This window comes from Rhinolophus hipposideros (genome assembly GCF_964194185.1).
Source record: "Rhinolophus hipposideros genome assembly, chromosome: 11".
NCBI classification, from domain to species: domain Eukaryota; kingdom Metazoa; phylum Chordata; class Mammalia; order Chiroptera; family Rhinolophidae; genus Rhinolophus; species Rhinolophus hipposideros.
In genome coordinates this window covers 38,889,466-38,906,401 of record NC_138057.1, presented here as the reverse complement: position 1 = coordinate 38,906,401, position 16,936 = coordinate 38,889,466, and the positions used below count along the sequence as shown (strand labels likewise).

General features: G+C 34.9%; 1 pseudogene across 1 annotated transcript; it reads right to left on the bottom strand.

The window, feature by feature from the left end:
* Positions 1-1,725: 1,725 nt before the first annotated feature.
* LOC308505018 (large ribosomal subunit protein bL20m-like) lies at positions 1,726-14,886 on the bottom strand (annotated as a pseudogene). The gene is made up of 2 exons: positions 14,822-14,886; positions 1,726-2,253 (listed from the first exon to the last, which is right to left on the bottom strand). The product of its transcript is annotated as a large ribosomal subunit protein bL20m-like (transcript).
* Positions 14,887-16,936: the final 2,050 nt, after the last annotated feature.

The following is a 16,936-nucleotide window of genomic DNA, read 5'->3' as shown; positions in this document are numbered from 1 at the left end:
GTTTCTCATTTGTTTGTCTTGTTCTTTTTGGTTTATATACCACATATCAGTGAAATCCTAGGGTTCTCTGCTTTTTCTGTCTGACTTATTTCACTTAGCATTATACTCTCAAGATCCATCCATGTTGTCACAAATGCTCCTATATCATCTTTCCTTAACGCGGAATAGTATTCCATTGTGTATATATACCACAACTTCTTTATCCATTCATCTATTGAAGGACATTTTGGTTGTTTCCATGTCTTGGCCACCGTAAACAAAGCTGCAATGAACATTGGAGTACACGTGTCTCTATAGAGGAATGCTTTCAGATTTTTTGGGTAGATACCCAGGAGAGCGATTGCTGGGTCATATGGTAATTCTATTCGTAATTTCTTGAGAAACCTCCACACTGCCTTCCATAACGGCTGCACCAGTCTGCACTCCCATCAACAGTGTATGAGGGTTCCTTTTTCTCCACAGCCTCTCCAACACTTGTTATTATTTGTCTTATTGATGAAAGCCATTCTGACTGGGGTGAGGTGATATCTCATTGTGGTTTTCATTTGCATTTCTCTGATGATTAGTAATGTAGAGCACTTTTTCATATGTCTATTTGCCATTTGTATATCCTCTTTGGAGAAATGTCTCTTCAGGTCCTCTGTCCATTTTTCAATTGGGTTGTTTGTTTTTTTGTTGTTGAGTTTCATGAGTTCCTTGTATATTTTGGATATTAGCCCCTTATCAGAGGCACTGTTTGCAAAAATCTTCTCCCATTCAGTTGGTTGCCTCATTATTTTGTCAATAGTTTCTTTTGCTGTGCAGAAGCTTTTCAGTTTCATATAGTCCCATTCGTTTATTTTAGCTTTTACTTCCATTGCCTTTGGAGTCAAATTCATAAAATGCTCTTTGAACCCAAGGTCCATAAGTTTAGTACCTATGTTTTCTTCAATGCAGTTTATTGTGTCAGGTCTTATACTCATTTTGATAAATAAAATAGTTCAGTGCAAGGACTGAAGGGCTAAAGGTAATTAATTATATGTGGATAAAGTATAGCAATGTTGGCTTCCTATGTTTCTTTGCCTCTGCCAAGATTACCATGACTCTATCAGGGACCTCTGAGGCCAGGTAATAATTGTGGGTCACAAAGACAGTTAGAATTGGTGTCTGTGCTGGATAACAGAGTATCAACTGCAAATTCTGTGTATAACTTCTGTCTCTCCCAAAATTTAACTGCTAATAGCTTACTGTTGATAGCCTTACTGATAACATAAATAGCTAATTAACACATATTTTGTATACATATTATATACTGTGTTCTTACAGTAAAGTAAGCCAGAGACAAGACAATTTTATTAAGAATATCATAAGAAGAAAATACATTTATAATATTTATTGAAAAAGAGGATCCAAGCAATTCAAACCCATGTTGTTCAAGGGTCAACTGTATATATATGTCAAATGCCTGACTTTTAGTAGGCTTTCAATTAGTGATAGTTACCATTGTTATTATTTCTTTTTCTTTTCTTTTCTTGACCAAGACAGGAGCTTTATTTGCATAATCTACATTAGGTATTGCTGGAAGGAAAAAAAAAAAAAAAGGCCTTTTCTCACACACCTGTTCCTGAAATGTAAATTAGGAGAAGTGCAAATCAAACAACACTCTTGGCAAATGACTTTTAGCCCCTATTTTATTTATGGTCTCAGGGGGATAAACCCTTTTCCTAAGTCCCTCAGCTGGCGGTGTCAGTGTGCCCCTCGATGGTACTGTGCCACTCTGGACAAGATGCCTTCAGGTTCCTTCCCGTCCCCTAAGGCAGCAGCAAATCCTTCTTGTCGCCTTCTTTTGGCCAAGGCAGCCAAAGATTTAAAAGTCTTTGGTTCATAGCTGGCTAGATCGGCAAACACTTTCCTGGCGAGCTCCACCTGACCCGTAACCTGGTTGAGGATGAACGCTGGGCACTTCAGGCCGTGTTCTTGGGAGGCAGGTGTGATTCGATTAATCCAGAGCGTCCTCAGGTTCCTCTTCTTCAGCCTCCGGGCTTTGGTGCATTTCACAAACGCCCTGGTCAGCGCTCTCACGGCCAGCCTGAAGCACCGGTTCTGTTCTTTCTTCCCCGGAGGTGCCGCGCGGGCTGCAGCACCTCCTGGGCCCGCCCATAGCGGCCGGTGAGGCGGCTCCGCAGCCAGAGCTGCGCCGGGAGGGAGACCCTGGCGCCCGGGCCGGCGTCTCCGCTGAACGACGCACGCCTGCTGTTGTTTCTAATATTGTTGCTGTTATGGCAGGAAGTATGAGATGGAAAATCACATGTTGAATTTTATCAGTGTGGCCATTCAAAATAGACAATTCGTGGGGGGGGGGGTAAAGAGGGTTTTTATTCCACAACACAAATTTCTTTCTGTTTTTAAAAGTATAAAGTACTACTATATTTGTATGTTTTTCTTTACTCATAATGATAGAGCCTGAATGGCAGAACTTTTTCTTCTCTATCGCACTTGGATGTGATGAAATGTACATTTTAATTTAACAGCACCTACGTCATTCCTAGAAAACTCAATGTTCTGTTACAGAAATCGTACAAATTAATTTTGTCCTCAAATAGACAACACTTGCTCTGTGGCATATTCTGTACTGAGCTACATTTTTTACTCAGTCTCAAATTCTACAAAGCACAAGAATTTTCCTTCAAATACTGTACAATATTTTTCATTCTGATAGATTTCACATTACTAGTATGAAAAATTACTAATGAACATTGAACACACTGAAAGTAAAGGCAGCATTAATGAATTTTTTCTTTAATTTCTCACGTGTCTGAGTTCAGGCTTGTCAAATCATAATCACATGTACTGGTTTGTGATGTAGTTTTATTAGCTTAATATATCCTGTAGCTAATACCTTGGACCATGGCAAAGAAATAAAATCAATCAGCAAGTAAGTTTTCGTCATCACAGCAATATTCAATAAGAAGCTGTTCACATTTGATGAATTTAGAATCAAATATTCAGCATTCCAGAATACTGATTTTAAAATCCAGCGATCACTCAGGCAATTTAGAAAGGTGACTTTCTGGTTAATTTACTATTTTGATGAACTATTTATGTGCATATAGATTGATTATTTAAAAATAAAATATATTCCAGACCGAAACCACGTTGGACATAAACAAAGCTTTCCAGTATAAGACTTGGTTTTTCTAAAGAGTTTGGAGTCAATCAACGTGTACCACATTAACAGATACACACACACACACATACATATACATGTACATAATATACATATATATCTTCATACATGTAATTTAGTCAAATAGTTATAAATTATATCAACTAATGCATAAGAAGCATTTGACAAATGCAACACCTTTTCACGATAAAGACAACTCAACAAACTAGGAATATAAAAACCTCAACATAATAAAAGCCATATATGAAAAACTCACATATATGAAAAACTCATAGCTAACATTATACTCAATAGTGGAAGACTGAAAGCTTTTCCTCTAAGATAAGGAAGAGGACAAAGGATGCCCACTTTTGCCATTTCTATTTGACATAGTACTTTCAGTTCTAGCCAGGGTAATTAGGCAAGGAAAGAAAGAAAAGCACCCAAATTAGAAAGGAAGAAATTCGCAAATGACATGATCTTATACTTAGAAAACCTGAACAACTTTATAAAAAATAAAAAGTTAGATCTAATCAGTGAACTTAGCAAAGGTTCAAAAACCAAAATCAACATACAAAAATCAGTTGTTTCTATACATTAACAATGAACAATTTGAGAAGGGAATTAAGAAAATAATTTCATTTGTAATATCATCAAAAATAACAAAATACTTAGGAATGAACTTAACCAAGGATATGAAAGACTTGTACACTAAAAACTATAAAACATTGCTGAAAGAAAAAACACACAAATAAATGGAAATACATCTCATGTTTATGGATCAAAAGTCCAACGGCTTTTTTTTTCAGAAAAAGAAAAATGCATCTGAAAATTCATATAGACCAACAGAATAGAATAGACAGCCCAGAAATAAACCCTCACAATATATGGTCAAGTGATTTTCTACAGGGTTCCAAGACCATTTAATGGGGAAGGGACAGTCTATTCAGCAAATAGTGTTGTGAAAACTAGACATTCTCATGCAAAAAAAATGAAATAGGACCCTTACTTGTACTGTATAGAAAATTAACTCAAAATGGATCAAAGACCTAAATATAAGAGTTAATACTATAAAACTTTCAGAAGAAAACATAAAGAAAAAGTTGGTGACATTGGATTTGGCAATGAGTTTTTGGATATAACACTAAAAGCACACAGAACAAGGAGAACAAAAATAGGTCTCTTGAACTTCATCAAAGTTAAAAACTTTTGTGCAACAAAGAACATTATCAACAGAGTGAAAAGGCAACTCACAGAATGGGAGAAAATATTTGCAAATCATATATCTGACAAGGGATTAATATCCAGAAGATATAAAGTACTCATACAACTCAACAACAACAATTACCTAAGAGAAAAAGATGGGCAAAGAACTTGAAGAGATATTTCCAAAGAAGATCTACAAATGGCCAAAAAGCACATGAAAGATTCTCAACATCACTACCCAGCAGAGAAAAGCAAATAGTACCACAATGAGCTGTAACTTCACACCCATTAGAATGGCAATTATAAAACCAAAACAAACAAAAAAAATCCCAGGAAATAACAACTGTGTCAAGATTGTGGCGACATTGGGATCTTTGTGCATTGCTGATGGTAATATAAAATATTGCCAGCAGTTGTGAAGAACAGTATGGTGGTTCTTCAAAATATTAAACATTTAATTATCATATGATTGAAAAATACGCTCTCCTTGACCAAACTTTATTTAGGCTTCCCTGAGCCCTCTTTTGACTAGGCCTTGCCCTGGACTCTGTCTTCAGTTGGTTTAGTGTGGTTATAGAAAGAATCCTGACAAGCCAGTTCAGAGGAAATCCCTCACCCATGATATCTGTTCAAGTTCCTAATCCCCAACTCTTGATATTAGGTTGGTGCAAAAGTATTTGCAGTTTTAGCGATTTTTAACCTTTTAAACCGCAATTATTTTTGCATCAGCCTAATAATTGATCACCTAGTTCTGCCTTCAGCAAGAATCCAGTTAAATCATTTTAGCGTGAATTCCTTTGCCCTTGATGGTTCCTCTTGGTAATTTTCCATCCACTGACCCCTAATTAGCTAATCTACCGATTAGCTATAAATAAATTCCCAAATTTCTTTGCCCAGTCTCTCTCCCTTATTGTGGTAGTCTTGATATCTATCAAAATAGTCTTGAATAAACTCTTCCTTACTGGTGAGAATTGTCAGAATATTTTTTTTCTTTAACATGATCCAGAAATTATATATCCAAAATAATCAAAAGTGGGGATTCAAACGATATTTGAACACTCATGTTCATAGCAGCATTATTCACTATAACCGAAAGGTGGAAGCCACCCAAGTGACCATTGATGGATGAATGGATAAACAAAATATGATATAAAAAACTATAATAAAATTGTAATACTCAATATACACCAATAGCAAAAGATGAATACAAGTCACATGTATACATTTTTTGGCACCATATATATATATATATATATATATATATATATATATGGTGCCAAAAAATATATACATATATATACATATATGTATATGTATATTCACAATGGAATATTATTTAATCTTAAAAAGAAAGGAAATTCTGACATATGCTATAACATGAATGAACCTTGAGGACATTGTGCTAAGTGAAATAAGCCAGTCACAAAAGGACAAATATTGTATGATTCCACTTATATGAGGTACCTATAGCAGTCAAATTCATAGAGACACAAGTAGAATGGCAATTTCCAGGGACTGAAGGCAGGTGAAAGAATGGGAAATCACTGTTTAGCACTTAATACCACTTAACTGTACACTTAAAAATGGTTAAAATGCTAAATATTATGATATATATATACATATATATGTGTATATACACACACACACACACATACACACACACACATATATATATATATATATATATATATTGCCACAATAAACAATGTATGACTGAAATTCTCAAGTGAAAAATTGTAATTCTTAACATGTGGGCTTCTTTTTCAGTTCATAGTATCACAATATGTTTCCAACTTATTTAGTATGTGTTCCTCATTCAGCTGATGCCATGGTATAAATTTAAAAAATGAATGTGTGGTCAAAATTCACTTCCAAGCATTGCCTCATCTTTTTTTTTTTTTAATTTAATTCTTTATTCATGTAATTTCAGAGCTGAGTAAGCTGGGATTCCTTCTCTGCCCTCTATTTTAATACTGCGATTGTTTGAATATTTGAAATTTTCTTAAATAAATATAAAAACCACTCTTTCTTTATAAAATAATTTTAAAGAATACTTGACTCCCAAGAGTAATTACTGTAACTGTATTAATAGGTCTGGATTTGACAAGGGGAACAAAAATAGGAAATTACAGTGAATCCATTTAGAGGGCTGGAAACAAGCTCAAAAAGGTATCTTATCGTCTGTTCTAAGAAGGACCAATCCATTCCAGGAAGATGGCCCTTTATTATTTTATTCACTTTTCTAAGACTCTCAGTAGGAATAGTCTATTCTATTTCTTAATAATACTATTCCTGGTTCAAATTGCCCATGTTTAACAATATGCTCTTTATTAAATTCATTCTCTCTTACTTTTTCTACCAAGGAAATAATACAGTCTGTCCCTACAGCGCATGTTTCTCTAAAAGAAATGTGCTTGAATCTGTTTAGGGGAATTGTGCAATATTAAAGAGGAAGCCATGTTTATTCAATCTGCGATTTCCCCTAGGATATTAATGTTTTGAAGTAAGCAGGGCCAAACTTTCTCTGAAAGAGAATCATTATCAATATGTGAAGAATGAAGGGGGAGGTGAAGAACTTAAATCCTGTTCCTTGATGGCTGGTTTAGTGGCTATGCTTTACACACATTTAGCTATTTGTAAAACTAAGTGTGCAAATGGAAAATTTTCAAAAACATTGACTCTTGTGGTTTAAAAACTAAAGAGTGGTTGACTAAAGAGTCTAAACCCTAGATTATTATTATTTTTTTTTTTTATGAAACTGGTCTTAAAAAATAAAGACCCTCTTTAATCCACCTCCCTGAGGAAAAACTCTGAGCTGAGAATAAAAGGCTGCAAAGGGTGGAGTTGCCAATGGTGATGTAATGTGTTGAGATTTTATTAGGATTTTAATCATTTTTGTTAGTGTTCTGGTTGCAAATAAGAATGCCTGTAAGCGGTCTACCTCTAAACCCTATTTTTCCAATAAGCCTTGTTGGTGTCCCAGGGCTTCTGAACAGAAATCCAGATATTTCTGGAACAGACATATTGTTATAGCAGAAACATCTAGTACCTAACATTTTTTGAGGATTATTCAAATCTTTGTACAAATGTTCTCATTTAATCCCTAATATGAGTTTTTTGAGTTCAGTATAATTATGTCCATTTTTCAGGACATTTTACTGTGGTTCAATGGTATTTTTTTTTTTGCAAGAATAGTACAAAGAACTCCCATATGTCTTTCAGTTACCAAAAGGTAACATTTATCACCTTAGTTTTATCATTCTCTTTCTCTCAGCTTTTACAAATAAGTTTCAGATATGACTGATCCCCTTTACCTCTGAATATTTCAGAGTAGATTTCTTAAAAGCAAACATAGTCTCACATAATGACAGTATAATTAAAGTCAGGAAATCAACATTGATACAGTAATATTATCTCATTCAAATTGCCCAATAATGTTATTTATAGCATAAGAAAAATAAACTACATTTAGTTGTCATGTTGCTAGAAACTCCTTCAATCTAGAATTGTTGCTGTTTTCCTTTATCTCACAATTTTCACACTTTAGACGAATATAGGCTAATTCTTTGTTCAAATGTCCTTAGATATGAATTTGTCTGATGTTTCCTCACAATTATGTGCAGATTATGATATTTTACCAGAAATTTCCAATGATAGTTTATGTTTCTATTAAAGTTACACAGCTAATTAACATGTCTGTGTAACTAACAAAGTTATACAAAGTTACACAAACCAGTATTTGAACCTGAGTGAGAATCCAAAGCCTCTATTCTCAACCTCCATTCATAACATCATGGATAATTATGAAATTTCTCATACAGTAGCTTTAACAAAGCTTCAGGATTTCTATAAATATCACTGAAGATTTGCTCTAGACTGTCACGTAATAGATGTAAGAGCAGGGAAATCAAATGGCATCATAATATAGACCTCTTATGGGAAGTACATGCTCATTATCTATTATGTGGGAAATGAAATTCAAAAATTTGGATCAATAGAAAACTCTATCAAAGTCTATTTTCTTTGTCTAGGATTATCAGTTTTATGACTCCTTACTTTACTTGCTTATTTGGTGCCTGCCTTGTTTCCTTGCCATAAAAATTTGTTACACAGTATTAAAGGGGCAATTTGATTCTACAATATTTCAATTTACACTGATCATTTTCTAGAGAACATAATATAAACATTATAATAAAACTCCCCTGCTTCCAAGAAATTAAACTCCTAAAAGCTTTGCAGAAAGGTAGTGATTTCCGTGCAATATCCTGCTCTTCTAATTATTTCAAAATCCAAAAAATTAGCAAAGTGATTGAAAAAAATAGTTGTATCAGTCAATATTAATAAGGAAACCTCAATATTTTCAAAACTCTACACATCTTGGGCTAATTTTTCTAATGTCACTATTACAATGTAAATTGAAACTTAAAGCAACAATCAATTGATATAAATTATCACCGATGTATTATTGTTCATGAATATATTTCAATGCAAAAATAAGTTCTACAAATAGAAACTTAAATTTATCCTGGATACCCTTTATTTTAAAATTTCAGTCTGCATAATTTTTTAAAATCACAATTGACTTGATTTTGACTGACAAAAGTAAAAAGTTCCTGAAATAAGCATAGCTTTTCAGTATAAATTAGTACTGCATGTAAATGAATAAATATATATATTTGACTTAAATATGATTTAAATATGTTTAAATCTATTACTGTACTAGTATAAGAATTATACCATATTTCAGATATCACCACCATTCACTTTCAATACCAAAGTCCTGAAAAATACATGGCTCATGGATTATGCATTATTTTATTTAAAACAATGGTTTCAAAGATATGGGGTTAGCTCATTAGTAGGTCATGATCAGTGAAACTTTTGTTTTAGTGTGCATGCGTATATGTGTGTGTGAAGACATATCAAAGTGTGTGTCTCTTTTGTGTGCTGTGTGGAAAGGGAAAATAACTTTTTTAACTGTAACACCATCAAAGAAAGCTTGAAAGTCACTGGTTTACTCAGTATTTTGTCCAAACTTATTCTTCACTGTTTTTTCCTACATATAACAAATGCAATGTATTTTATTTTTCATTAACTTTCTTTTTTCCTGCCCTTACTACTAGCTGCTTTTAGGGCCCTTTCTGCAGTCTCTACCCACCCTCCTCCAGGTATACACACAGGAATATTCACCTAGGAATAGCATCTCCCCTTCACCCCAGCTTTCTCATAAAAGTAAAGCAGTTTCAGCCAGTATGACAAGGTGTTCTTTATTTCAGCTATTAGAGTTCTTCCTTCCATTAGTAATGATCCTAAGTTCTTTTCTATCTGTTGAAATTTGCCTAAACAAAAGGTAAATTTGTCTAATTTGCTGTCATTATATATTGAGTTCCTAACCCATAGTATGAATTCTGTAAGAATTTGTTAAATAAATAAATGGCTATTACAGACCTGCTAACAAGAGTGATTGGTCCTATCTTCTGTTGCAAAATGGCCTTCCTAAAATATCCCTCTCACACAAATTGTTTAATCTGATTCTCAAATGACTAAACGTATCCTCCACTGAGATGGTACAATTTAGGGGTAAAGGAGATAGAGAGAATCTCTTCCTGATTGAGATTACAACAGGGTTGGCTGCAAATGAAATCCAGCTAGCAAAAATATTTTGGTCGTTTCACACATTTTAATCAGTGTCGTATATTTAGGCATTGGAAATTCCCACATAAAAACTCAGCTTGTCTTGAAAGATCCTAAGATCTGGCAACACCAGACTCATAGTTAGATGAAGCTGGGGTGGCAGATTCATTTGTGGGTGGGTTGTGTGTGTAAATCTGTTTTTGGTTGTCTCCCTTCATAGTCTGTGATTTCCCCAGAATCGTCATATCATGTTTTTATTTTTGTTTTAGATATATATAGAATGAGTGCATAAATTATATATAGAATGAGTATAGATATATAGAGAATGAGTGCATAAATTGTACGTAGAATGGGTACAGATATATATAGAATGAATGAGTAAATTGTACATAGAATGAGTATAGAGATATATAGAATGTGTGCATAAATTATCAATGGGCCACAGTGCTTAAGGTCATTTTTGAAGACGGCTTCAATAACCATAAGGTTCAGTTCTCTGTTCTCTCCCTCCCTGCATCTAGAGTTTGTTCCACAGAAATCTCATCTAAGCTCATGTTTCAGATCGCGTCTCTATCATAAAGCTAAATTTTCAAGCCTGGCCTGTCTCCTGGATTCTAATCAGAAATCTCTAACTGTCCCTCAACAACTCAGACTGTGTCAAGAGCTTACTCTGTTATCTAGCCAAAACGTACTTTCCAACTGACTGCCCAATATTGTTAATGCTACCATTATCCTCCCATGCACATAATCTTGAAGTCTCAGCAATTTTAGATTCCTCTTCCTCCCTCACCAGCCACATTCAGTGAGTTATCAAGTCTAGTTTATTCATTCTTCAAAATATTAAATGTCTCCATTTTTCTCTTTTCCTGCCTCTATTCAAGGCCAAGTTTTATCATCATGATAAACACTTAATTGCTCTCCTTGCCTCAAGCCTTTCAGTATAGATTTATTTATAATACTAACAAATATTTATCAAATGTTCACCGCTGTCTTAGGAGTTAGGGAGCACAGCAATGAACAGAAGTGACAGAGTCCCTCTTCTCATGAAATTTGTAGCCAGTGAGGGACACAGCAAACACAGATATAATCATGTAATGTCAAATAGTAATAAATTATAGGGGGAAAAACAGAGTGAGATAATAGGGAATGATGAATTAGCGGTACAACTTTTTTTTAATACTTGTAATTCTTTTAACATTTAAATTCATATGCAATTAAAGGGAATTTATTGCTTATAGTTTCCCAGATTAAACTTCCTAAAACATTTCACATTATGCCATTTCTCTGTTCAAACACATTCAACAATTATTCATCTATAAAAGAAGTGAAATATAATCCAAAGTAGGTAGCTCAGGGTTGCTTAATCTGGCCCCAGCTATTTTTTCTAGCCTTTAGTCTATGAACACAAAACTCTAGACATTTGATTAACTTTCTGGCCTTATGTTTTTCTACTGTATTGGCTGATTGCCATTCTACATCTTTCTGAAGCACCCCTGTCCTGCAGATCCCATTGCAAAAGCCCCTCTCCTTTCTCCCTGCTCTAGGTCATCCAGTATGACACAATCTACCACCTTACAAATAACCTTGTGGTAATATTTTATCTTCCCAGGCGGATAGCACACTTTTGAAAGACAACCTTCTTATGTTACTTTGCACTCTTTTTAGAACCTTACAAAGTAGTTGGCGTACAAACATGTGTTTGTTGGATAAGAGTTGACCAACTAATTACCTATGTTGACCCCAGTCAGTCTCTGTGGCTCCATCTGGACACATGCCCACATCATCTGCTCTTTTCTCTTGGTGATATTAAGTCTATATCTGAGACAGAATCATCACTTGAATTATCCCCTTGAATAAATCTTTCATTGCCCCCCTTGAAAGCAGTATGTCACTGTAATCCATTTTATGGATCTGATACCATTTTATGTCTAGGATGTTTTATGTTTAGAAATGTTTTATTCGGATGTTAACTTTCCACACTTGCCACAAGGGTGCGCAGCAATTCTTTTCCAGGAAACAGAATGACTCCACACTTTCATTCTTCTACATTTACCACCCCAATATTTTGCTCTCCCCCATACTTGTTCCCATTAATTTTTCTATTTTTGTTTTTTTTTTCTTTTGCGTGTGTTTCCCACAACTAAAGGGAATTTCCTTCTTTACCTTAAAAAGGAAATGTTATTTTAATTTGTTTGATTCTATTTCTCTAGTCACAAATAGTTTAATTTTTACTCAGATTCTTAATTCCCTGTTTTAAAGAGGTGGGTGTCTAAAACAGCACCAGTACTTTGGGAGAATACTTATTATTGGAAAGAACAATGCAAGGGGAAACCAGAAATTATCTTTCAGGCAATATCTGACATGGACAGGAGGTAACATATATTTTTGTTCCTCAGTTTACCTAAAGTATTGAGAGAAAATAAGTATTTAATATTTACTAAATGTGAAAAGTTTTTAACTAAAACTGCGTATGCCAATATTGTACACATAAAATTACGTGTGTGTATATATATGAAATATATGAACTATATCGATTTCATAAAAATACATATGAAATAGAGCTTCTATTTCATATATATGTATGTGTATATACATATATATACATATATATACATATATATATATATATATATATATTCCTGCTTAGCTCTAATATTCCTGCTAGCTCTATTTCATATATATAGACCCCTCATATATATATGTATAAAATAGAGCTAGCAGGAATATTAGGAATATTCTGGATCAAAATCTTTCAGCTAAGGACGTTAAATCACAGAGGGGTTAAATGATAAACTGATCTAGTTCAACGGCTCAGTCAGTTCAATGCTCTTTCTATGAAGTTCTATTGTCTCTCTTGTGATCATAATGTAAAAGCTGGCCTATATAGTTTAAAAATAGAGCTAAAATAGTTTTTTTCACAAGTTGGACAGTATTACGCTAAGGTTCATTATAAAAATGTTGTTTTGGGTTCTGAATACTATGAAACACTTTATGCCCACACATAATGCTAAATGTTACCTTGCCATTGTCAAAGTTATTCAAGTAGATTTATCTGTGCTGATTTGGAGACTCAGATTAAGTGAGAAAACAAGTTACATAATAATAACAACAGAATCAAGAACAATAATGCTATGTAGCATGATTTCTATTTATATAAAGAAAACTATATATGTAAATGCATGGATAAATTCTGTAAGTGTATACAGTCAAAATTGTTAACCATGATATTTTGGGAAGAGAGGGAGAAAGGAGCAGGTAAAATGCTTTCTAAGGAGGCTTTCACTTTACTTTGCATTTATTTCCATAAAATGTAAGTTTTTACAACAAATATGCATAACTTCTGAATTTAGGAACATTTAAAAGGCAAAAATTTCAATTATAAAAGGAATCACCACATTAACTATGGGAAGAAAATGTTATTTTTATGAAGAGCCATTGAACCTAATGACAAGAAAAAAAAAACAAAGAAATCCATTATTTTCCCACTGAAAATATAGTTAGTCAGTGATTAACCAGCATAATAATAAGAGCTCAAAATTCATTCCTACTGGTGTGTCTGTATTGAATTATGACTAACAAAGAATGGACTTGTTTTACAGGAGTGATTAAAAATTCTCATGAGCTACTTCCTAATACATCAACTACATTAAATCTACTCTTCACTACAGTGAATGTCTTGAAGAGATAAAGATATTTAAGTTTTATTATTGCTCAGTGTTCAGACTCAGAAGTTTTTTCCCCTCCACTAATAGTTCACCCATGGGAATGGTCAAACATGGGGAAGCTATTTCTAAGCAGCCCTCTATATATAGACTTCTTACTAGTCTCCATATGTTACACTAATCCCCTGTCAGCTTTGCTTATTAAAATGTAATTATATTAATACATTTCTTTTACTTAAATTGAGTGCCATAGTTTCTCCTTTCCTAAAATTAGAACATAGGAAAATAATTCTGAAACCTTTATATTCTTGTCTTTTCTATGATTTTGATATCTTTTATTAAAGGGGAACATTTATTCACTCCCCTCCTCAACTCCTCACATTTCCATAAAGGAAATGGTAGTCAGTCTCAACTCTCTGACTTAAAACAATATTAGACAAACACTTCTCGTTCCTCTTTCTACCTGGCCAATTCTCCCTTGGATGAAGGAGTAGCTTATCTCATTGGTGAATTTGGTGAGAATCTGGCATTCATCAGTGCCAGGTTTCTCCATTGGATGAGATGATTGCTGTTGAAGTCCTTGTTCATGAATGGCCCCATCCTGTGTCCACTGTTCTTTTTCTCTTGGAGTGGTTTGTCCTCAAGTGAAACGTGTTTTCTTCCTCCAGGTCTTCTGGGTCCATTTGGTAGCTGCCTAATAGGGAGTGTCTGCCAATCCCTAGTTTCTCCAACTTAGATTGGAGAGATCAAATCCCAGTGAAAGGAAGCCCTACGATGTACTTAAATCCAGTATTTTCAGAATGATCCTGATTCTGGACTTTGATCCTCATTTATCTCCTTGGATTGCTTTAAAATTGTTTATGACCCATAGGGGAAGATGTGCATGTAACTGCCATTCTTTTTTGAACTCTGGAACTTTTTTGAACTCTTTTGAACTCTTTTTTAATGTCTCCCAAATACATCCAAGTGTCTAATATTCATCCTCTCTTAGGCATCTTAAAGTGACTTTAAAATTGATACATCCAAATAGCTCGTAATTGCTTCTCTTGGGTAAAAACAAATAAGCAAAACACTGGTCGTCTACCTTAGCAAATGACATTGCCTTCTCTCAAGTTCTACAAGCCAGAAACCAGAAGTCTTCCCGGACTTCTCTTCTCTCTCATGTCACATATACAATTGATCACACTTCTTTCCATTTCCACCACCATCATCTTGTTCTAAAAGACCTTCATTCGCCATTGCTGCATAGCTGGTCTACCCACAGTTCTCAGGACTCTGTTCAATGAGCTTACCATGTTCTCTCCAGAAGGTACCTTTTCCAGGCCATTGATGGCATTCTATTCTCTTTCAATAAAGACAAAACTCCTAGCATAGCCTATAACAGGGGTCAGCAAACTTTTCCTCTAAGAGGATAGATAATAAATATTTGGGGATCTGTGGGCCATACAGTCTCTATTGCAACTTTTCGAACTGTTATTGTAATGAAAAAGCAGCCATGGACAGTATGTAAACATATTACGCTGCGTTCCAATAAAACTTCGTATGTAAACACAAGTGATGGCTGGGTTTGGCTCATGGACCTCTGTCCTATAGTATTCTGCATATTGTAACCTTATTTACTGCTCTATTTTCTTGGACTATCCCCACTGCCGCTGTCATTCCAATGACTAGTACTTCATGCTTTTTATACTTATATTCTTTCCCACCATAGAGCATTCACAAATGTCCTTCTCTATGCCTGGAATATTTTTCTATCAACTTTTCACCTGGTTAGTTATTACTCATTTTTCAGACCTTGGCTGAAACGCACTGACTCACGGAAGCCATCTCTGGCCTCCCCACCTTTGTATAGTCTCTCATAGACTTGTAGACCCTTCCTCCAGAGCACCTGTCACCAGTCAAGTGACAATTCTTGTCCTGCAATTATCAAGTAATGTTAGTTCCCTCCACTTCTTCACTAAACTATGGTAATATCTACCTTTGCTTATCATTGCATCCCCACAACCTGGTGCCCAGCATATAGTTGGCACTCAGTAAATTTTTTTGACTGACTGACTAAATGAATGAATGCCTAGGTGAAATATTCCCACTCCCACCACCACCAGCCTCCAACATCATATTGTGACCTGTGCCTATTTTCTCAAGTCCTCCCTTCATAAATTGTTTCTGACAATATTTCTTTCTCCCTTTTCCCATATCAATCTCTCTTCTTCTGTGCACTTACTGCTAACTTACATCTTTGTCCTTTGCACATGCCTGTCTTTTTTGGTGGGTGTTCTTCTAGCCTTCTTTTGGTCTCCAAATGCTCATGTCACAGGTTTTTTAAATATGTCCAGCCAAAAACCTCCTGGAACACACTAGTAGTAGAAGACAGTTGCTTTTATTGACTTGTTACAGTGAGGAAGATCATGCACTCTGGGAAACCACAAGGGCATCTCAGTAGAAGGAGGTGAAAAAGGACTTAGAAGATTTGAACATATGTTTGGTAATTTGGGGAGAATTCAAGAAAGCAGAGCTTTTGCTCTGGATTGGTGGCTGCTATTAGGAAATGAGGATAATTCCTTGATTGGGCATCTTAATAATTCTTTTCTAGGAGGTAGGGAGGAATGGGGTATAGCTAAACCTGTAGTTGGTCAAAAGGCAGTAGTTATTCATTGTAGTCAGAATTGGGTAATCATTGGTTTTTTTGTTTCCGTTTTTATCATTTGCACAATGTTCTTATTTCTGTCTGTTGAGACATGATTACAGAAGATTCTTGTTTTGGCCTTGATCTCACAAAGTTACACGGCCTTGTCTGGTTTTGACAGTCTTTGAAATTATTTATGCTCAACATAGAATAGCACAGCCTACCTGTCAGAGGCAGGTCAGCTCCTCACAGTACCAGGGGCTTATGCAGTGCCAGGTAGCTCCTGGATTTCAGAAGCTGCTGTTCTTTTTATCACAGTCAGTCTTCCCAGGGGAGAGTAGGTGTACATGAAGGGTGCCCCCACACACAAAGGCTCTCTGTGCCCAGTTCTGTGCCTGGTAGTCTGTATCTGAGCAGGCTGACCTTGGCCAGCATATAATAGAATTTCAAGAGTGAATACTTTTGTTTATCTTTTTTTCATTTTGTCCTAGTTGAAAAGTCACATTAACTTATGAAATTAGATAAATAAAATTCCTCACTTATTGAAAAATGCATGGCATTCCTTGGCCTGTGCTCACTATCATAATCACAGATAAGAAGAAATTGAAAGCACAACATCCCTCAATAATGTCTCCCAAATACATCTTTAAAAAGAAAAAAATC